This window comes from Rana temporaria, chromosome 1 (assembly GCF_905171775.1).
Source record: "Rana temporaria chromosome 1, aRanTem1.1, whole genome shotgun sequence".
In the NCBI taxonomy this organism is placed as follows: Eukaryota; Metazoa; Chordata; class Amphibia; order Anura; family Ranidae; genus Rana; species Rana temporaria.
This window is the reverse complement of record NC_053489.1, coordinates 427,826,583-427,851,340: the sequence shown is the minus strand read 5'-3', so window position 1 is coordinate 427,851,340 and position 24,758 is coordinate 427,826,583.

Sequence of the window (24,758 nt, the reverse complement as noted above, 5' to 3'; positions counted from 1 at the left end):
AGCTAATATCCAATTCTACTTTAAGACCCTGGGGAGAATGGGACTGCAGCTCTAAAATCCAATATGTTTAAAGTTAGGATATATTGCTCTCAGGGCACTAACTCTTACCTGCCTTCCAGAACGGTGCAATCGCGGCTGTTTGCGCCGCGCGCGCGTGCGTGGTGTTGGCGCGCGCGTGCGTGGTGTTGGCACGCGCGGGCGCGTGCAGGTGCGCGCGCACGGGCGCGCAAGATCTGTAGTTCCGTCCAGCCAATCAGAGCCCTGAGCGGGCTATTTAAACCTCTCCCTTTCCTGTGGCTAGTTGCTGGTTTGTCACAGCGCTTGTTTGGAGTGTTTCCTGGATCCTGGAAAAACCTTATCTGATCTTGTTCCTGTTTACCTGACCTTGGCTATACTCTACCGGATTGCTGCCTTCTCCTACCTTGACCTCGGCTTGCCTATTGGACTATTCTGATCTCACCTGCCCTTGACCTTTTGGCTTGAACTTTGGACTACCCTGTTTATCTGAACTTCCTTGACCACAGCCTGTTTTCTGGATTTCCCTGTTTCCTACCAATCCTGCTTCCCGGACCTCCTGGAATTCCCTGCCATATCTTCAGTCATTCCCAAGTGGACTACTGCCCGGTTGTTCCTGTTTCACGCACCGAACCTTCACCTTCCCATCGGTACCGGTGCCTCCTGGTGCGTCTGCTCCCCTGTCCCCAATTCAGGGGGCGGACCGCGCCGGGTCGCAAAGGGAGCCACCCTCAGCATCTTGGCCTTGGTAAGTGTACTTTTGTTACTACCTGATAGTACCTGATAGTACAAACCAGCCAGATGTCCGAAGCCGACAGGGTGCGCTCGCCTTTTGAGACGCTATGCCAACAAGTCTCAGCCCTCACCGAAGCGGTACAGAAACTTCAAGAAGGCTATCTGCATATAGACGGTCGCTTACAACAGATGAATGTCACCCCCGGATCCTCGACTGCCTCCGCAGCATTAGCTACAGGCCCTACTTCTTCTCAACCCTCTTCTGCTTCTCCAGTGCTGGTAACTCATCCTGAACCACGTGTGCCTACCCCGGAGCGATTCGCTGGCGACCGAAAGAAGTTTCGGGCATTTAAGAACGCTTGCTCCCTATATCTGACTCTTCAACCTAGGACTTTTTGTTCAGAAGCTGTAAAGGTTGGTTTCATGATCTCCCTCCTTGCAGATGAACCACAAGCTTTGGCCCATAGTTTGTTGGAACAAGGGAGCCCGATATTAGACACCATGGACACTTTCTTTGAACACTTATCTAAGTTATACGATGATCCTCTCCGTTCAGCTACCGCAGAACTTACTCTTCATCAACTAACCCAGGGGAGGAGACCCGTAGAGGACTACAACGCCGACTTCCGTAAATGGTCTGCTGACACAGGGTCGAATGAAACTGCCCTAAAATACCAGTTTCGCCAAGGATTGTCGGAATCCCTCAAGGACGAGCTAGCCAGAGGTGACCCGCCTGCCACTCTGGAAGCCTTAATCCAATCAGCCACCCAGCTTGATCGACGTCTTCGAGAACGCCGGCAGGAACGCTTCCAGACATCCCGTCCTAATTGGGTTCCGCCTAGATTCTCACCGGCTCCTCCACCTGCTCCAGTTCCACCTGTTGCTTCGTCTTCAGATCCAGAACCAATGCAGCTCGGTCTACTCCGGGCACCTCTCACCCCTGAAGAGAGACAACGTAGATGGCAGTCCAACCTCTGCCTGTAATGTGGCGCTGCAGGACATTTTCTTCGCACCTGTCCCATAAGACCCAGTAAGTCAAGACTACCGTCTTTTTTCAATTGCCATATTTCCAACTTACCACAGACTTACGTTGTACTTTTTCTTTCCCTACAGCTCCCGCAGGGGGCGGTCCGGCTGCCAGCCATCGTTGACTCCGGGGCTTGCAGCTGCTTCCTTGATTCTGCCCTAGCCCAGAAGCTGCATGTCCCATACCGGCCAAAAAACTTTCAGTTACAGATCCATCTGGCAGACGGCTCTCTACCCCGCTCTGGATTAGTTACCATGGAAACTCTGCCCATCCACGCCATCTCCGACACCGGCCATCGAGAGTATCTGTGCCTGGATCTCATTCCTTCCCCTTTATTCCCTATTATTTTGGGCTTACCCTGGCTACAAGTGCATCAACCTTCTATAGACTGGCTCAAAAAAGACATCACATTCCCTTCTGCTTTCTGTTCTCAGCATTGTCTTCCTCCCGTTAAAGCCTCCTGCTCCACCTTGATGTCTGCACCATCGGATCTTCAACACGTTCCTGCTGCATACTCGGACTTTAAGGATGTGTTCGATAAGCAACAGGCTGACCGCCTTCCCCCACATCGGCCATACGATTGCCCCGTTGATTTACTTCCTGGTTCTAAAATCCCTTTTGGTCGAATCTTCCCACTCTCAGAGACTGAATTGGTGGCTCTAAAAGCCTATATCGATGAAAATTTAGGAAAGAAATTCATCCGCCCTTCATCTTCCCCAGCCGGGGCTGGAATCTTTTTTGTTGAGAAAAAAGATGGTTCCCTCAGGCCCTGTATCGATTACAGGGAGCTAAATAAAATCACCGTCAAAAATAGGTATCCTTTGCCCCTCATTCCGGAACTTTTTCAACGCTTCCGATCAGCCCGGATTTTCTCTAAGCTCGATCTCCGTGGGGCCTACAACCTTATCCGGATCAGGCATGGGGACGAATGGAAGACCGCTTTTAGATCAAGGTTCGGGCACTTTGAATACCTGGTAATGCCATTCGGCCTCTGCAACGCCCCTGCCACTTTCCAACATCTGGTAAATGACATTTTTCGTCAATATCTGGATGATTTTCTAGTCGTCTACTTGGACGACATCCTCATTTTTTCGGTATCACTCGAACTACATCGCACCCACGTTAAGAAGGTCCTGACAATCCTCAGAGAACACAAGCTTTATCTTAAAGCGGAAAAATGCGAATTTGAGAAGACTACAATTCAGTTTTTGGGGTTCATCATTTCAACCGACGGTATATCCATGGATCCGCAAAAGGTCAAAGCAGTTCAGGATTGGCCAGCGCCAGTTGACAAAAAAGGGGTACAGCGTTTTATTGGCTTTGCCAACTTTTACCGAAGATTCATTGTTGGTTTTTCATCCATTGTGGCCCCTATCACTCGTCTAACTCACCAAGGTCTTCGCTTTCATTGGTCCCGGGAAGCTCAAGAAGCATTCAAAAAGTTAAAAATCTTGTTTTCTTCAGCCCCTATCCTTAGGCATCCAGATCCAAGCTTGCCCTTTATCCTGGAAGTCGACGCTTCGGAGACAGCCATCGGTGCTATCCTGTCACAAAGGCAAGGACCCAAATCCTTACTGCACCCCATAGCTTACGCTTCACGAAAACTAAATCTCTCGGAAAGAAATTATGATGTTGGGGACCAGGAACTATTGGCCATTAAGTTCGCTCTAGAAGAGTGGAGGTACCTCTTGGAGGGTGCTCTTCACCCCATCTTGATCTTCACAGACCATAAAAATTTGGAATACCTGCGATCTGCCAAACGTCTGAGGCCTAGGCAAGCCCGTTGGGCCTTGTTCTTTGCCCGCTTCAACTTTCACATAACCTTCAGACCAGGATCTAAGAATGGAAAAGCTGACGCCCTATCCAGAATGTTCACTTAAACCCCTGATCAGTCAGAACCCAGTACCATCTTGACGTCCCAAAATTTCTTTCTGATTTCTCAGTTGGATCTACTTTCCTCTTTAAAGACGGCTTCCACTCAAATTACCAACATACCCTCACTCTCTCTTGAAAGACGGGACGGTTTACTATGGTCTCGAGGCAAAATTTTTGTACCTGAACAAACGAGACAACTAGTACTGAGCATATTCCATGACCATAAACTAGCAGGCCATTTTGGAGCTCGGAAAACCGCGGAACTAGTTAGCCGCTCCTTCTGGTGGCCAAAGTGGAGGTCGGACTGTAAAGACTATGTAACTTCGTGCTCTCGGTGTCAGCGTTACAAAGGCCCAAACGCCAAATCCTGGGGTTTACTCAGACCTCTTCCTGTTCCTGAACGCCCCTGGGCGGACATCTCTATGGATTTTATTGTAGACTTACCACCTTCTGGAGGCTTTACTACAATCCTAGTAGTGGTCGACCGGCTGTCCAAATTTGCACATTTTGTACCCATGATTGGCACACCCTCTGCAGCAGAAACCGCTAAAGTTTTCTTCAAAGAGATCGTGAAGCTCCACGGAACACCCAAAAGCATTGTTTCGGATAGAGGTGTGCAATTTACATCTAAGTTTTGGAAGGAACTTTGTAAATCTCTGGAGATTAAAATCTGCCTTTCATCAGCTTACCACCCGCAGTCCAATGGTCAGACAGAGAGGACCAACCAAACGTTGGAACAGTATCTCCGTTGCTTCTGCTCCTCGTCGCAAGATGACTGGTCGTCTTTGCTACCATCCGCAGAATTTGCGTATAACAATTCTCTACATTCATCCACTAACCAAACTCCATTTTGGGCTAACTATGGTTACCATCCAACTTTTCTTCCAAATTCAATTCCCGAGATTCCTGTACCTGCTGTCCAAGAACATATAGTTGCTTTACAACAAAATTTTCAAAGACTTCAAAAAAACATGCAACAGGCCCAGGAAAATTACAAGAGATCCTATGATAAGGGAAAGAAGGAGTGTCCAGTTTTTAAAGTCGGGGAGAAGGTATGGCTATCAGCCACGAACCTTAGGTTACCCATTCCTTCTCGGAAATTAGGTCCCAGATTCATAGGCCCATTCGAAATTAAAAGAGTGATCAATCCTGTGGCTTTTGAACTAACATTACCAGGGTCATACAAGATCCACCCCGTATTCCACGCATCTCTGCTCAAACCCGTTATTCCAGACTCTTTTCCAGGAAGGGAGGAACTTCCACCTCCTCCAGTGGAGATTGAAGGTGAAAAAGAATTTGAGGTCGAATCTATTTTAGGTTGCCGGAAGAGAGGGAGACAACTCCAGTACCTTGTCAAGTGGAAGGGTTACCCGCCTGAAGACACCTCATGGGAACCTTCCAGAAATTTACATGCTCCTCGCCTGATCCGAATTTTTCACCGGGACCATCCAGAACTGATGGACAGTTTAGGCGTCCGGAGTCCGCCCCTAGGGAGGGGGCACTGTCAGGGCACTAACTCTTACCTGCCTTCCAGAACGGTGCAATCGCGGCTGTTTGCGCCGCGCGCGTGCGTGGTGTTGGCGCGCGCGTGCGTGGTGTTGGCGCGCGCGGGCGCGTGCAGGTGCGCGCACACGGGCGCGCAAGATCTGTAGTTCCGTCCAGCCAATCAGAGCCCTGAGCGGGCTATTTAAACCTCTCCCTTTCCTGTGGCTAGTTGCTGGTTTGTCACAGCGCTTGTTTGGAGTGTTTCCTGGATCCTGGAAAAACCTTATCTGATCTTGTTCCTGTTTACCTGACCTTGGCTATACTCTACCGGATTGCTGCCTTCTCCTACCTTGACCTCGGCTTGCCTATTGGACTATTCTGATCTCACCTGCCCTTGACCTTTTGGCTTGAACTTTGGACTACCCTGTTTATCTGAACTTCCTTGACCACAGCCTGTTTTCTGGATTTCCCTGTTTCCTACCAATCCTGCTTCCCGGACCTCCTGGAATTCCCTGCCATATCTTCAGCCATTCCCAAGTGGACTACTGCCCGGTTGTTCCTGTTTCACGCACCGAACCTTCACCTTCCCATCGGTACCGGTGCCTCCTGGTGCGTCTGCTCCCCTGTCCCCAATTCAGGGGGCGGACCGCGCCGGGTCGCAAAGGGAGCCACCCTCAGCATCTTGGCCTTGGTAAGTGTACTTTTGTTACTACCTGATAGTACCTGATAATTGCGTACGTTATTGCTACCCCTCCAGTGTGCCACAAACCTATCGATACTAATGACCTTATGGCAAGAAGGGCCCCTGTAATGTTTGTTAGCAAATAATCATAATAATCAATCATAATGAGCCTCTGCCCAACAGTTTTCACCTACTGATATGACAGCGTGCCACACAACAATGTTTGCCTGATGATGTTTGCCTGCAATCCCATCGCAAATTACAGCTCCCTGGATGGCTTATGAATGTAAACACAACGTGCTGTGATCCATAGATGATCCATAGATGATGTTTACCTACCATTGCTCCCATCAAAAATGACAGATCCTTGGATGGTTTTTGAATGTAAACATTCCAGCCTGTGATCCATAGTACCCCTTGTTATTGATTCGCAATAAAAAGTTAATAAAAATACCCACATCAATAAAAAAGGCATTTATTGAAAAAAAATTGCATCCCCCCCCACCCCCATATATATCCAACATCACTCATGCTCTCCTGCTATGCAGATACATGTCAATCGTGATGAACTGCTGATGTTGATCCACCACAAAGGAGACCCTCTGCCACAAAATGTACACTTGCTACTACCTCTAATGTTGTCATTGACCAAATATAGTCATGACCATATTCGGTCAATAATGTATATGGTCATGACCATATTCAGTCAATGATGCCACCCAGATTTCCAGGACTGTCTGTTTACATACAACCGCTGGCAGCCACTGCCACAAAATGACAGACTTCCAGCTGATATTTGCGTACATCAGCTGGGGGTTCAGAAGGACAAACTAGCCAGATATGGTCTGTTTGCTCCCCCTTTCACTGAACTTCAAACGGGTTGGGTTTGGGTTGAACGTATCTTCAACCTGAACACGGAGCTCATCCCTAATGTTAATCATACGTTTCTATCACAGGGACCATTTACATCTGTGCTTTAGATTCTTTCGAAGTAATATAAATATGAATTGAACTGTCCGATATAATGTTGTTGCAGTAGGAAATACAGAGTTTTAGTCACTCCTTTTCATACTTTTAGAGAGGATTTTCTGAAAGAAATGATAATCTGAACAATTCCTGCTTATAGCATAGTTATGAAAAGAATGAATAATCTTCCTGCCTACGCACATGTCAGAATAGAACAAAATTATGGAGATATCCAGAAAGGTACAAATGAGTGCACAGATTAAAATAAACATGCATTTGAACAAAATGATTCATCGAGAGCAACAAAAGTGTATGCAGCGAAGAAAAAATTTCATAGTTAGAAGAATCGGGGTATTAAATAGAGGGAAGCTATGCCAAGACTGTGATTACCATGCATTTAGTGTTCCTTTAAAATTAGGTCACTACCAGCTATTATATTAACAAAAAGCTCATTCTCATATTATGAGCAGCAGAATAATAAACTTTGCTAACAAGCCAAGAAATGTTTGTGACAATCTTATTGTTGCCAGTAATAGTAGATCCAACTTCAAAGCAGTATAAATGCTGACAAGGAGAGTTTTCCAAAGGGGATTAAACACATGCAATAGTGGCACAAACCATCCAGAAAAGCAGAGACATCAAAATAGCAAGAACAATTAACATGTTCTAAAACAATGTCATGGTTGATGTTAGAATACCTAGCAATCATACAGCAATCAGTTTATACTCAATTGCAATATGTGTTTAATAATGTTTAATAATGGAGCTTTCAGCTGCAGTTTCTAAATGAGCATGTGTAGTCTTTGAGTAGAAAGTTAAAGGGACATTTTGAAAGATTGTATTGGGCGTGGGTGGAATGATATAGAAGACATTGATTTTACAAATTACCACTAATTAGCAAAGTTTCAAAAAAGCAGAAGCTCTTAATTTTGCTTAGTTGCTTTTTTATGCTCTTTTTTGGGGTACATTTTTGATTGCTTACTTTTATTTCATCTAGTGCTCTTTTTATTTATGTATTGTTTTGTTTTTTTCATTTTTATTTAACTTTTTTCACAATTTTTTCTTTCGCCTGATTACATTTTAGAGAGATGAAAGCTCTCAAGTTCTTTCACCCATAAATGATACATGTAAGGCTGCCTTAGTTGCGTATAATTAATAACATACAACTGCACACGTTCTACTATTTTGGTAACTCATACTTTTAAGTATCCCCAGCCTATAATAATAGCACATTAAAGTTTAAACATGTACTGCACTATTGCATTACCACATTCCTCAGGGGTCCCGTGACAACACACTATGGGCGGAGTCGGGTGACGTTGCCGAAACTGGAAGTGATGCAGGAGCCATGCACCCCACTGTTAATAATACAAGGTGTCATTCTTTTACCTATGTACGTGCAATATGTTTTAATAAACTGTGATTGGTTTTAACTACTACACTAAGAGGTTATCCTGTGTTGCGAGAGTTGCCCATAGTGGCGTTATGAAGAAAATAAAGGGCCATACACCCATATTGTGGAGTAGTCTGTGACACCTAGGAATAAAAGGGGAACAAGGAGGAGGATTGCAGAGCCTGTCTGCTCACCCCTATGTGGGGAAAATGCAGTTTGACTTGGGATTGACAGGTCAAACGTGGAGGTGAGCTAATTTATGAACGATGGTGTATGATTTACAAGGATTGGCACAAAATGTGTATCACTATATATGAAGTTTTCACCATTTCATGAGAAAAGAAATTTCAAAGAGATTTTTATAATATATTTGCTATTGTAAATATATAGAATATTCCTCACTATTTTTCACCATTGTACAATATCAGGAAAAGGGAAACATGAAGAGATTTGTGTTTATTTGAAGCACTGTATGCATATTCACGGTTTTTGTTTTGCATGTTTACTTATTTATTTGATGTATATTGAGGGGCATAGGTGCAACAGAAACTACTTGTTAATTTATTTTTTAAGTAATGAATTGTACATATGTTAACAATTCTAACCTGAGAAAAAAAGTAAATGCCAAATGTTTGTGTTTCCTTTAATAACCGATCAGATTTCACGGAGCTCTGTGCTTTAGCTCTGCAGTATGTGGGGTATCTGATCACTCCTCCCTGCTTTCTATTTCTTTTATCTTTGTGTTTTAGAATGCTCTACAGGAGAAAAAGGCATCAGATAAACCGGTATAACTTATAAAGGAGGATTTGTTTCATCTTTGTGGATCACCTAAGGCTTGTCCCTTCACTTGTCCCTTCACTGGGAATATGCAAGGGTTTTTTTTTTTTTTTGTGAAATGTAATACTTCATGAATTACGACCAACTTTCGGTACAAAATAGTTCAAACTGTTTTAAGCCTCATTAGCTTAGAATGACAAAAAAATTAAAACTGCACAGAATGTCAACTATGGGCCATATATCTTCTTTTCTGTTTGAATATAGGTACTGTTAAGATACCATCAGACATTTCGGGCCAGATCCACAAAGATCTGCCTATCTTTAGGCAGGCGTAGCATATATAAGATACACTGCGCCGCCGTAACTTACTTTTTTTTGGAATCCTTAAAGAATTTGCTCCGTAAGTTACGGCGGCGTAGTGTATCTTTGGCGGCGTAAGGGCGCGCAATTCAAATGGATGTGATGGGGGCCGTGTTTTATCTAAATACGTCGTGACCCGATGTAAACAACGTTTTTTTTAACGGCGCATGCGTGGGGGTATCCCAGTGCGCATGCTCGAAATTAAACCGGAACAAGCCAATGCTTACCACGGTGACGTCATTCTACGCAAATCCCTATTCGCGAACGACTTACGCAAACAACGTAAAAAATTCAAAATTCGACGCGGGAATGACGGCCATACTTAACATTGAGTACGCCTCATAATAGCAGGGGTAACTATATGCCGGAAAAAGCCGAACGCAAACGACATAAAAAAATGCGCCGGCCGGACGTACGTTTGTGGATTGCCGTATCTAGCTAATTTGCATACTCAACGCGGAATTCAACGGAAACGCCACCTAGCGGCCGCCAAAAAAATGCACCTAAGATCCGACGGCGTACTAAGACGTACGCCTGTCGGATCGATCCCAGATGCAGTCGTATCTTGTTTTGTAGATACAAAACAAAGATACGACACGGGAACTTTAAAATTATGCAGCGTATCAATAGATACGCCGGCGTAATTCTTTTGTGGATCTGCCCCTTCATCTCTGTATGTTCCATTAATGCAGTGTTTCTCAATTCCAGTCCTCAGGCCCCCCCAACAGGTCAGGTTTTCAGGATTTCCATTATTTTGCACAGGTGATTTGATCAGTTTCACTGCCTTAGTAATCACCACAGCCTTTTCATCTGAGGGAAATCCTGAAAACCTGACCTGTTGGGGGGGCCTGAGGACTGGAATTGAGAAACACTGCATTAATGGAACGTTTGAATGAAAACAAATCTATGGATACTCCTTGACTACACTAGATATTTAATAAACAACACATTTCAGAGGTGTGGGTTGGACAAACAGATACCCAAGATGTCTTTCTACTCTCACTTTGCTCCTTCCATGAGCAAAAACATTGACGCTTAGCTGAACACAGTGTATATACCGCTAAAACGTGGAATTTCTATCTTGGCGAACAGGGTGCACTAGTGTGGGCACCCGGGACACCTGCTTCACATCTCTTGTGGGGTGCCCAGGGTCCCACACTGGCAATCACCCCCTCTGTGGCAGCCAGTATCTCTCCCTGCTGAATGCCTGCACACAGAACTCTCTGAGGCCTCCTCGCCTATGATGTTCTCCTGTACACAGACAGAAGGAGGAGGAGCCATGAAGGAGGGACATTACACTGAAAGAGCCGCGCTGATAATCTGAGGGACACAGTAACTGAAGGAGGCAGGTAATAAGGGTATTACACCAGGACTAGTGATGGGGGAGGTTAAGAGGATATGTGCTGGAAGGTGCTTTGGGAGGGAAAGGGACTTGTGCTGGGGTAGTCGCATTCAAAATCCCCCACAACACCTTCTAGCACAAGTCCTCTTCCTCCCAAAGCAACCCCCAGCACATACTGTATTCTCATACCACCTCCCTCTCCCAAATAAAAGAGATACTGCCTGCCACATAGCCCCCATTGTGGTTTATGGGAACCCTGGCACCCATAAGAGATGCAGGGCAAGTGCCCTGGGTGCCCATTTTGGCATGTACCCGTGAGGTAAGTTACTGGAGCCAAGTGTCAGAACTTGTTCTGGTACGGGACTCCAGAACTCAGCACGGATTCACAGGACACCAGGATTTTATTTAAATCTTGGGAAGGTCCCTCCAAAACCGATACAGTTAGGAGCAGGGGCATACATACAGGGATCACAATTATGACTCCATACTCCAGGGGGCCCATGCAGCCCCCTGTGCACCTGAATAGGAGGGGCGACGGGGACAGCATATAGCGGAACCAATGCTATCTGTTCATTCATAACTGAAGCATAGTAAACTGTGTACAGTCATAACTTTAGTTTGTGAACCAAGCTTTGTACAGAGCTATTCCCGTCCATTCATTCTAGCAGCTAACTAAGACTGAAGAGAAGGAGATTGAGGGCTATCTCCTCAATCTCCTTTCTCTGTCTCAAAGGTGGAACATTAGAGGTCTATTTAGATCTAAACTGGGGTTTAGAATGGGGCTCCTACAAAATTGTAAAAAAACAAAAATGTAAAAAAAAAATGTGAAATAATAAAAAAAATAAAAATGACTGACACCAGTGGCGGAACTACCGGGGTCGCAAAAGTCCCACTTGTGACCGGGCCCTGGCATTCTGCCACTGTGGGGCCATAGCTGTGGATCAGGGGTGTCCTTTATGGTTTCTTGCACTGGGGTCTTGAAGTTTCTAGTTACGCCTCTGGTGCACTGAGCAGCACCAAGAAAACACCAGTGAGTAGAAACTGTGTTGTCTAAATAATTAATACCTCTGTTGGTTGATACTATTTTATTAAGAGAAAATAATATAGAAGCTGCAAAAAAAAAATCATTGCAGCTAACTATATTTATCATATTGCATTGGACTATTTTGTATATCCAAAACAACAAAAACAAAATGGCACAGGAGTCAGTCCATATGACTATTAATCTAGCTTTTAGTTTTACCCATCAGAGGAAAACAGGAAATGTGACTCACAGCTTAGAGGAGCTGTGCATATGACTCAGTTATCAATGTCACATCTTGTTTCTAATTCCAGTTGATATAAGGACCTTTTTACTGCTATTTGAGAAGCCGGAGATGTGCACAGTATAAAGATATGTGTGTTTAGATCTTACTTATCAACTGTTCTTGTTATGCTTATGGACCCCTTGGGGTTTACCTATTAACAAGCTCAGATAATTCTGTCATAAGTATTAGAACTTATGGCGTATAGACTTTATGACTAATTATAAGTACAGACTTACATTTTCTCCTCAGCAGAGTGATAATTAGGGGAACATATTCAGTGCTGTAATTGAACAAGAACATTACCGAGCCACTTTTAATATCCAGAAGGAAAATGTATTTAAATTGCATGCACAATGAATTAAGTCATGAACACTGTACATTTCTGGGCTAGATATGTATATCAGTGGTTGTGAGATTCAGGGCATGTTAAAAGGATTTCTACTTAGAAATAAAAATGTAGCTTGACACAGAATGAATAAAGGCAATTATAGTTTTGTATACTCAGTGGATTCTATGACAGGGTATGTTCCCTAAATGCATCTTAGGCCTCGTACACACGACCGAGTTTCTCGGCAAAAACCAGCAAAAAACTTGCTGGGTTTTTTTTTGCCGGGGAAACCGGTCGTGTGTACATTTTCCGATGAGGAAACTGTCGAGGATCCCGTCGAGCCAAAAAGAGAGCATGTCTTCTTTTTCCTCGATGGGAATGGAGAAATTTGCCTTGTCGAGTTCCTCGACAGCCTAACAAGGAACTCGACGAGGAAAACTATGTGTTTCGCCCATCGAGTTCCTCGGTCGTGTGTACGAGGCTTCAGTGTTGCATATCTGTTGGATTGGTGTAGTATGTGGTAACTACTAATCTATCATGGTGATCTCTGGGTAACATTTGCACCTCCAGTAGTTACTTTTTCTAACTCCTCAGTTTGTGCATAGGTGAAAAGAATGAAATGAGAGCAGGCATGAGGGCTCCATTGCAGCTCAGGCACTGCTGTTAGGTTGTTCCTTCATGGGAGAGTTCAATAATGGAACTAATATAGATCTGTGATGTCACTGTTCTCTCTGAGTCCGTCCAAGCTGTATCCTGTGTTAAGCCCGGATGAAGGGACGGTGGTGTCATCACTGAAACAAATTGGATATTTTTATATTACCTTTTTATCAACAATTAAAATTATCATGGACTATTTTATCAGATTTTGGTCTGGCACGCTTTTCTGTATTTCTATGGCTTCAGTGCCCTGCATCCTCCTTGTTTGTCATATTTGGGCTTGAATAGTGTCTCATGTCTGAGTCTTTTCTTAGCTTGTTCCTTCTAAGTATTATTTTTCCTGGTCTTTGGCTTACTTCAATAACGCTTGTGTTGGAGACGCTCAATTGACTGGATTGGACACTGGTCCTGGATGGGTATTCATGTGGGCAAAAAGGAAGGAATGCCTTCCAGTGGATAGTGCTCAGTGATAGATGGTGGATCTCGGCCCACTTGGGGTTTGGGCTGCTACCCTTTCTGTGTGACCTTATGGTCGTTTCAGCATGTAGACTTGAATAAAACAAAAGAGAGAAAGAAAGAGGAATGTAACTTCTAAAGTATGGTTCATAGACTTTTGTTAAAAAGTAGCAATATGTACATCAAGCCAACACGTTTTGGGGGAATTGTCTCCCCTTTCTTCAGGGCTGTTGCTGCGTACTATTTAAAAGGGAACAGTTCCAATGACTGGTTATGTTGGATGATGGTTTCAGAAAAAAGGATGGCAGCATGCCAGCTTTAGTTGCAAAGGAGTCTATTCGCTGAAACAAGCTGGCTTGATGTAGGTGTTGCTACTTTTTTTTGTTACAAAGATATTCTTTCAAATAGTTTTTATAAAATTTTCTTACAGACAGTTCAACATCAATGTCATAACCATCATCATATGTTCAAAAATGCTGTCATCAGTATATTCATTATCAAACCAAAGCCAAATGCTTTGTAATAGCACAAGCAATTAGTAGTATGTCTTTAAACTCTTTCATATACAGTATCTCACAAAAGTGAGTACACCCCTCACATTTTTGTAAATATTTTATTATGTTTTCATGTGAAAACACTGAAGAAATTACACTTTGCTACAATGTAAATTAGTGAGTGTACAGCTTGTTTAATAGTGTAAATTTGCTGTCCCCTCAAAATAACCCAACACACAGCCATTAATGTCTAAACTGCTGCCAACAAAAATGAGTACAAAGTGAGTGATGTCCAAATTGGGCCCAAAGTGTCAATATTTTGTGTGGCCACCATTATTTTCCAGCACTGCTTTAACCCTATTGGACATGGAGTTCACCAGAGCTTCACAGGTTGCCACTGGAGTCCTCTTCCACTCCTCCATGAAGACATCACGGAGCTGGTGGATGTTAGAAACATTGCGCTCCTCCACCTTCCATTTGGGATTTCCTGATTGATGTATTTTCTTGAGCGCAATAATTCACAATTATTTACTTACTATTAGTGAGGCTGGTAAAACTGGATGAAAATTGTAAGCTCACCTTGGCATGTTGCGAATCAGTGTGACCTCCTCTGTCCGACAGCCCTGTTTATTTTGTCCCCTGAGGCTACTTGCCTGGAGAGCATGGAGAGCCTCTGCCGCAATCTTGGCTGCTGTGTCCGGGCGACCGGGAAAGGAAATTCATCAGCTGCGCCAGGCAGCTTTTCTCTTTTCTTTTGCAGGACATGTCTGGGATGTGTTCCCCCACCATGAGGAGCAGAAACCGGCGATCTCCTGTGTCCCTGTGTGCGGTTTGGAGCTCCGGTTGTCTGTGCTGGTGAGGAGCTCGGCTTCTAGGCAGCCATCTTCTACCCGACCCCTCCTGTGTTACTACTTTTTAATAAACATCTATGAACCATACTTTAGAAGTTGCATTTCTCTGGACACCAGGCGCTCCTTTTTTTTTTATCAAAGTTTATTTTTACAATAGTCTTTCTCAAACTTTCTGCGAAACCCTTGAAATATCTTTTAGAGGACCACTGCTAACAATTACTATATCCACCATTCACCATAATTTATGGTTAACAGTAATTTTATATATGAGAATATATGAAATATATGAAATAATATGGAATGTTGCATACTTTATGTATTTGTCACTTAGTGCTGGTCTAAATGACACAGATATTTTCATTAATAATAATGAAATAAAAAAAATGATAATAATGGCCAGAAAAAGATGCAGATGGTGAAAGTTGTAGCATTTATTTTATTTGTTGTGGAAAGTGAAGTGCCCCCTTACATTGGTGGCCAATGGAGAAGGACCCCCTTATATTGGCAGTCAGTAGAAAAAGGACTTTCTCACACTTCTGCCAAGGGGGCCTTCCCACAGTGGTCAGAAGGAGGAATGCCCCTTACATCGGCGGTCAATGGGAAAAATGTCCCTTACATTGGTGCTTAATGGGAAAAATGTCATCTTGCCTGAGAAGCAGAAATTGATAACTGCTCAAGGAATGACTAGCCACCTCTGGAGGAACCCTAGCTAAGAAAGGGGGTCCTATACACTATGTTAATTTTCTAATTCTAATACCAGCATTCACTTTCTTTACAGATTCTAGCAGCCTTGTTTGACAAGGTACAGAATGGAAGGTCATTAGGCAGTTTGTCCTGAGGGCATCGGAATAATATAAGACATGCCTTGTCCTAAAAGGAATTCAACTCCTAAAAGTTAAAGAGCACACTGAGGTGCCAAGTCTCTCTGCTCATACATTTAAAACGATATGTTTACCAGGCATACTAAACACACTTTATACAAAGTTGAAGAAATAACCCATGGATCATTATGTAAAATGAAATAAAAAATCATAAACCTGCAATCATATACAATATAAAAAAATATATCAAAATTTATTTTCATTTAGATCCCTTTCACACTAAGGCAGTTTTCAGGTGTTTTAGTGCTAGAAATAGAGCCTGTAAAGTGCCTCCCATGCAGCCCGAATGTGAAAGCCCAAGTGCTTTCACACTGGGGCGAGTGTGCTTGCGGGACATTAAAAAAATTCCTGCAAGCAGCATCTTTGGGGTAGTAAATATAAACAGCACTCCCAAACACCCCTGCCCATTGCAATGAATGGACAGCGCTTCCTAAACGCCTGAAAAGCGATTCAGAAGCACACCAACACGAGTGTTTTTAACCTCTTCTTTGGCCGCTAGTCGGGGTTAAAAGCACCCCGCTAGCGGCTGAATATCGCTGCATAAAAAGCCGTAAAGCGCCGCTAAAACATTTTAGCTGTGCTTTAACGCTAACGCGCAAATGTGTACCTGTTCAAATCATTGTAGTTTCCTTTAAAACGGAGTAGTAGCTCTAAAAACAGCTAGAGTACTACTTATACTTTAAAACCTAACAGTGAAGTTTGTGCACACCTCAGTGTTAAGTTGAAATTCGTTTAAAGCCGCCTACACACGGTCGGACAAAACCGATGAGAATGGACCGAGGTTCTGTTTCATCGGTGCAAACCGACCGTGTGTATAGCCCATCGGTCTGTTGTTCTTCGGTCCAAAATTTTAAAACATACTTTAAAATCGAACCGATGGACCGCTGACCGATCGGGCCAAACCGATGGTTAGTACAGAAAAGAATCGGTTCAAAACCCGCGCATGCTCAGAATCAAGTCGACACATGATTGGAAGCATTGAACTTCGTTTTTTTCAGCACGATTTGTGTTTTGCATCACCGCGTTCTGACCTAATCGGTTTTTGAACTGATGGTGTGTACACACATCAGACCATCAGGCCACTTCAGCGGTGGACCAATGAAAACGGTCCATCGGACCATTCTCATCGGATGAACCGGTCATGTGTACAGGGCCTCACAGTGTTAATGTGGCATTTTTGGGGCATTTGTTACACATCTTGCAATGGTACTAATAAAAGTCATACTGGATTCATGATTTTCAAATGAAAATTATGAATTGGCTCATATATTATATTCTGTGCACATGCTTCTACACACTGTAAATAATGTAATGTGTTTCCATAGAAACACCAAGTACAAACACTTCCTGAAAGAGGCCATACTATCATGCTTTCCTCCTACACCAAACCTTTTTCATGGCAGTGCTCCTATAAATCATCATTTCAGCCTTTAAATATTTAGGGCCAAATCCTCAGCCAGGCGGCGTAACTTTCTACCTAAGTGCCTGATCCACAAAGCACTTACCTAGAAATTTCAGGCCGTGTAACTTAAGTGCCGCCGTCGCAAGGCGGTCCTCCTCTCCGGGGGGCGTTTAAAATTTAAATGAGGCGCGCTCCCGCGCCGGCCGTACTGCGCATGCGTGTGATGTAATTTTCCCGACGTGCAGCGCGCGTACGTAATTGACGCCGGGCGGCTTTGTGGATTGCGACGGGACACTAAAGTTGCGACGGGTGAAAAAAATATACGCGCCGGGGAAACAAATAATTATAAAAAAAAATGACAGCGTCGCTCAGCATGCATTCCTGAGAGGGAGAACTCCATGCCAATTTTCAAAGAAAAAAACGGCATGGGTTCCCCCCCCCAGGAGCATACCAGGCCCTTAGGTCTGGTATGGGTTGTAAGGAGACCCCCCCACGCCGAAAAATCGACATAGGGGGTCCCCTACAATCCATACCAGACCCGTATCCAAAGCACGCTACCCGGCCGGTCAGGAATGGGAGTGGGGACGAGCGAGCGCCCCCCCCCCCCTCCTGAGCCGTGCCAGGCCGCATGCCCTCAACATGGGGGGGTTGGGTGCTCTGGGGCAGGGGGGCGCACTGTCCCATCATGCTCCGGCAGGTACCCACGTGGTGGGTGCCTACCCACGTGCACCCACCACGTGGGTACCTACCGGAGCATGATGGGACGGTGATGCCTATATAAATGGGATGCAAGGCGCGCTTCCATCATTACAGTGACAAGAGGCGACGAGGCAACATCGGAAGAGGGGAGAAGAAGAACCTGACGTCACAGAAGACCGCGCCGGCTGCCTGTTAGTAATTGAGCTAACACACAAAGATAGCAGGCAGCCAGCGCTGAAGAAGAAGGCACCGGACAGCTGGAGAAGAACCGGGGTTCGCCGAGTCAACAGCGGAAGAGGGGAGAAGATAGAAGAAGACCCCCGGAGAGCGGAGAAGCTCCCCCCCGGAGAGCGGAAGAAGAAACCCCCCCCGGAGAGTGGAAGAAGACCCCCGGAGAGTGGAAGAAGAAGCCCCCCCTGGTAATAGAGCTAATAAAGAAGACAGGGGGGTGCCTCCGGAGCAGAATAATACATTATTTTAAAAACCCTTGTGTTGTGTGTTTACTAACTTTTACTTTTTGCCTACAGGTGAATGGGTAGGGGTACGATGTACCCCATATCCATTCACTTAGGGTGGGGGGCCGGTATCTGGGGGACCCCTTATTTGAGGGGACTCCCAGATTCCGATAAGCCCCCACCCGCAGACCCCGACAACCAACGGCAAGGGTTGTCGGGAAGAGGTCCTGTCCTCATCAACATGGGGACAGGGTGCTCTGGGGTGGGGGGGCCCGTAGTGCGCCCCCCTGCCCCAGAGCACCCAACCCCCCCATGTTGAGGGCATGCGGCCTGGCACGGCTCAGGAGGGGGGGGGGGCGCTCGCTCGTCCCCACTCCCATTCCTGACCGGCCGGGTAGCGTGCTTTGGATACGGGTCTGGTATGGATTGTAGGGGGACCCCCTACGTCGATTTTTCGGCGGAGGGGGGGTCTCCTTACAACCCATAACAGACCTAAGGGCCTGGTATGCTCCTGGGGGGGAACCCATGCCGGTTTTGATTTTACAAATTGCCGTGGAGTTCTCCCTCGGGAATGCATACCAAATGCCGTCGCTTGAATGGGCTTTTACATGGTGTTACTAACTTTACACTTTGTAAAAGCAGCCCTAGTTTTACACTTGGCAAACTAAAACTTACGGCGAAAAAACTAAGCACAAAAGCTTTGTGGATCGCCCTAAGTGCTAATTTGCATACCAGAAGAGGCATTTCGACTCGAAATGCCCCCAGTGGCGGATGCGGTACTGCATCCTAAGATCCGGCAGTGTAAGTCCCTTACAGATGTCGGATCTTCTGCCTAACTTTGGAAAACTGCTTCTGAGGATCAGTTCCAAAGTTAGAACCAGAGATACGACGGCTTACGCCGGAGTATCTCTTTTGTGGATTTGGCCCTTAATCTTTTGAATGAAATGTACATAGTAGTCATTTATGACAACTTCCATGTTCTTCTATTTAATGCACATGCAGAAGGATTATGTGTTCTTGTGTGACAGCTACAAATGGAAGACGGTGTATGTAGTTAGTCATACCAAACCACAGCTAGCTGGAAAAAATGTGACTATGAATAGCATGAGTTTCTTCTCCCTTTATATTTTTATCCTATATATTTTAATTTAGTATATGTAGCAATAACCTCTTATGAGCTTCTGGGTTTTTGGAGGTTCTCCTAGCCCTCCCAATAGTGACCTGCCATGTAGATGCACCTGGGTAATTGCCGAACTACCAACAGCGACACACAGACAAACTTCAGTATCCTTCAAAACGTTACTTACAAAAAATGTACCTATATGTCTTGGGGAGAAAGGGTTAGGGGTACAGGGTACCCAAAACAAGCAGCAAAAATTCCCTCCACTGAGTAGACTTCTCAGTGAACATGTTTGGCCTAGATGGGCTACTATCCACCAGTATATTTTTGACCTCTGACATTGGAATATTTTGGCTTCTGCCACAGCCCAACGTAGATTCTGTAGACCCAGTAGAGCAGCTATCTTTCAGAGGCCAATGCACAGGCCAGGCTAGGACACATTAGGTTTCAGGCACAAACTATTAGCCGGATTCAGTATGACTTACGACTGCGTATCAGTAGATACGCCGGCGTAAGTCCGAATGCGCGCCGTCGTATATTTAAGTGTATTCTGGAAACCAGATACGCTTAAATCTGGCTAAGATACGACCGGCGTAAGTCTCCTACGCCATCGTATCTTACGTGCATATTTACACTGGCCGCCAGGGGCGTTACGTGGATTTACGCGTTGAATATGCAAATGACCTATATATGCCGATTCACGAACGTACTGTTCACGAACGCTGTTTACGTAAGGCGTTTTTACGGCATAAAGATAAACCACCAAAAAGATGGCGCAGCCCATGCAAGGTATGGACGACGGAACAGCCGTCGTATTTTGCGTCGTTTTCGTAAGCGTACGTGATTGGGGCTGGGCGTATGTTACGTTCACATCGAAAGCAATGAGTATTTGCGACGTGATTCTGAGCATGTGCGCGCATGCGCCGTACCAACGGGCCTCATTTACATTGGGTCACGATTAATTTAAATGAAGCCCGCCCACTACATGCCTACATTGAATTTGGCGGGGTTACGCCGGGCCATTTGCGCTACGCCGACATAACTTAGGGAGCAAGTGCTTTGTGAATACAGTATGTGCCTCACTATGTTACGTCGGCGTAGTGCAAATGGGATGCGCTACGCTGGCATAAAGATACGCCGCCATACGTGAATCTGGCTATATATATATCTCCATGGTTACACCAATTAATCCAAATTGATTCATCCCCATGAATCTGGAGCCTCTATAATCCTTTTAAATGTATTCATTGAACACACTGGTAATTAATTGACCTAGGTTTTTTCCCCCTCAATCTCTTCACCAATGTAGGAAATAAAATTTAAGGTGTATTTTTATATTTGATATTTGTGATGTATGCAAAATACTTTTTATCTCTTAAATCTTTTCTATTTCTTGACTCTCCAGTGATCATATGTTATAGTGCCTGATAATAATTCTCCTGAAGACATTTCGAGATCTAATCAGTCTGCACCTGTTTATGTATTGTATGATCATATCGGACATTTTTTTATGTCTTTATATTGTTTTTGATGCTCTTTAAATAAATTTGTATATATTTTTTCTACTTTTGTCGTTGCATCTTTGCACCTTTAAAATCACAAACCCTTTGATCTTTGATATTTTATGCTTATATAAGGCATGGGATGCAGTGCTAAATGATTTTCAGATGCCCAGCAAAAATCTTTGGACCAGATTCACAAAGCACTTACGCCGACGTATCTAGAGATGCGCGGCGTAATTCAAAAATGCGCCGTGCGTATCTTTGCGCCGTATCCTCAAAACGAAATACGCCTGAAAACCAGATTTTTCTGTCCGACGTAAAACGATTACACCGGCGCATCTTGAAGCGCAAAATACACTAGACACACCATTGATTTTCTATGCTAATATGCAAATGAGGGAGATACGGCGATCCACAAAAGTACGCTTGTGCGGCGTAGGCTACGCCCTGTGCGCATCTGCTAGTTTCACGGTGTAAAGTTACACCTTATAAAAGTTGCCCTAACTTTGCACCATCCGTGTAAATGTCAGCTAAAGCAACACCGTTAGGGAAGAGCTAAGGACACACACTTGCAGGACAACAATCTGTATGCCAAAATGCCAGGGGAATCCATGCTCATAGCTATACTAGTGACTTTAGTAACTTTAGTAACCGAGGGTGTCCCCTCGAACAGCAGCCAGGAGACGCCTCGCAGAATGCATCTTTGCACAGTAAACACACACATTAATCATGAGAATGCACGCATGCACACCCACTGTGGTCCCTAGCACAGACACATCACATCCTCATCTAATTGGATTAGACTCAAGTACCCCCCACGGTACTAGGGAGCAGCAACGCCACGCCACGGCTCCAATTATGTTACTGTGCATTCATACACCATTCACATGGACCTGGCAATCCCTAATCCACCAAAACTGAGGGTGACACCCTTTTTTCATCAGGAATGCCACCCCCACATTCATACATCATTCACACACATACAACAAATCATAATCACAGTAGAATAAAAAAAATAATAAAAATAAAAAATAAAAAGTACAACCAAAATTAACGGCAGCGGCGTGAGCTACGCCTGGGCCGGCCACGGGCACGGCCACGGCCAACCAGGGGAGACTCATGGGGGGGAGCAGGGGAAGGAGGAGCCTCCCCTGGTGACTGTCCTCCTGCTGGCCTGCCCTCCAAGGCCACGGCTATCCTGGTCAGACCCACAGTGAGGGCAGCCGTATTGGCCTGGACAGCCTGGGTGTTTGCGTGGAAAGCCTGGGTCAGGGCACTCACCTCCAGGGCCAAGCCTGCTGTGGCGGTCTGCAGGTCACAAATGCATGTTATGACCGCCAAGGAGTTTGTGCCCACATCACTGACCGAGTCCATAATTGAGCCCAGGCTGTCCTGCATCTGGGCCAAAGTACGGGTGACCTGACCCAGATGTTGGGTCTGCCGGGCCTGGTCCCTCCGCAGATTGGCCGGCAGGAACTCGGCCACCCCCCTGGTCTTCTGGGTAGCCTTCCTGCCTGCAGCTGAGGCTTGTGGCCTGGAAGAAGGGGAGAGAGAGACCCTTGTGGGGGGAGACCTGTTGAGGGAGGAGTGGGAGGGGCTACCCCTGATGGAGGCGTGACTGCTGCCAGCCTCAGGGGTAGCCTCAGGGGGAACCACATCCAAAGTCAAAAGGATTTCCCTGGCAAGGTCCATCCGATCATCCCCATCCTCCCCCCCTCATCCTCCTCCCCCTCAACCTCCTCATGATGTGAGGTGTGGCCACTCCCCTCCCCTGAGGACTCCTGCCCTTCTTGGGGCTCTTCTGCAGTCTGTTGTCCGGGGGTTGGTGCAGACTGGCCTGATGGCCCAGCAATCTCCTGGCCATCTGTGGATGACACAAAACATACACAGGTTGGAGGATCCACACACTTGGCACATATTCCCTTCCCCCACCCACACACCAGATAGAAAAAAAAAAATTACCTGTCCTCACGCCCTCCTCGGAGTCAAAGCCAGGCAGGCCCACCACTTGTTGGCTGTGAAAGCACCGGGCCACTGCCCACTCCTCCTCAGTCAGCCTGACGGAGCAGGGTGGTCCTCCACCAGTGCCCGTGGCATGGGCATTTATCTTGGCCATCTTGTCACGGACCAGGCTCCTGAGATCATTGATCTTCTTAGCTATCCCACTGGTGGTCCTCGTCTCCCCCCCCCCCCGCATTGATCTCGTCCGTAATTTGCTGAAGGATCGCCTTCTTCTTGGCCGGGGGGGTGTCCCGGCTCTCAGGGCCATGTAAATAACGCCCAAATCGGGTGATGGCCCTGGCAAGTATTTGCTTTTCTCTCACCGAAAAATTAAACTTTCGTCTCTTTGGTGCCATCTCACCCAACACTCAGCACCAAACAGACAAAAAAAACAAACACAACAAACAAACACAAATACTAACACAGAACAAACACACACACAAAAAGACACAGAACAAACACACCCAAAAATCAAACAGCAATATCAAACAACACAAGCAGACAGCTAATACAAAATCAAAAACAAACACAGAAAAAACAAACAGAAAAAAACCCCAGAAAAAACACTCAGAAAAAACACACAGCTACTACAACCTCCTACTACAATAAATCTTTAATGTAGCAATACTACACTCACCAACAAACACCAACAAACAACAGAGCAAAAGCAACTTGCTTTAGGAAGGGGAACACAGGGATGTACTTTTGCAATGGAAGGGCGTTTGTGTGGGGCTATTTATACACAGGGCGTATCTCACTAAGTCTGCTTGGCCTTTTTCCTATCTCACTGATTGCGCCGGGCCAAGTTCTAAGCATGCCCAGTGAGGTGCAGATTCGTGCGCGCATGTGCAGTACGGCCGGCCCTTCATTTGCATGGGGTCACGGCTCATTTCAATGGAGCACGCCCACTTCCTTCCCACTTTCAATTACCCCGCCTTACGCCTCGGAATTTACGTTACGCTGGCGCACATTTGGGCGCAAATACTCTGTGGATACGGCACTAAAACCACAAAATTCAGCCGCCGTAACTTAAATGACATGCGTTACACCGATCTAAAAATGCGCCGCTCTACGTGAATCTGGGCCTTTCTGCTCAGGCACAAACTAGTTTAGGACATTCTAGAAGTAGATGGGCAGATAGAAGAACAAACAATTTTTGGGCTCTGGTTTCCACATCTAGGCAAAAGACTTGGGAGCAAAGACTGGACAGCTCTGAATCTGCATTCTCTCCAGGCAGCAACCTGGAAAGCACTGCACCCTGCTGCTCACATTGTTACCAGGTAAACTCTGGAAGGCAAGCACCCTTTCTTGAAGGCCTCTCCAAGTATATATCCTCTACTTCATCTCACATCATTGGCATAATCCCTTGGCCAGGGCAGAATACATTTTCACAACCTAAAACATTGTATCTCTGCATTCTACCTACTGGGAAACACGCAACAGTAGCAGACAGAAGCAAACGACACCCTCGTAATTAGGAGAAACCTAACAACCAGCTTTAGTATGGAGGATACTACATATCTTCAAGATTTTATTCTTCTGCATGTTCCCAAAAAAAACTATTTAAAGATTTTTTCTCTAGAAATTTAAGGCTAAAGTGAATTAACCACTTCGGGGTTTTACTCAGTTCATGACCAGGCCATTTTTGTAATACAGCACTGCATTATTTTAACTGACAATTGCGCAGTCGTGCGATGCTGTACCCAAATAAAAGTGATGTACAGTATTTATCGGCATATAACACGCACCAGCGTATAACACGCACCCCAACTTTAAGAGGGAATTTTCGGGGGAAAAAATTTACACAGGCCCCCGGCATAATACACAATACATGGACCCCCTGCACAGTACACGGGCCTCCTGCACAATACGTGGACCCCTGTACAACCCACAGCCCTCTTTCATTATAAAGATGTGAGGGGTGTACTCACTTTTGTGAGATACTGTA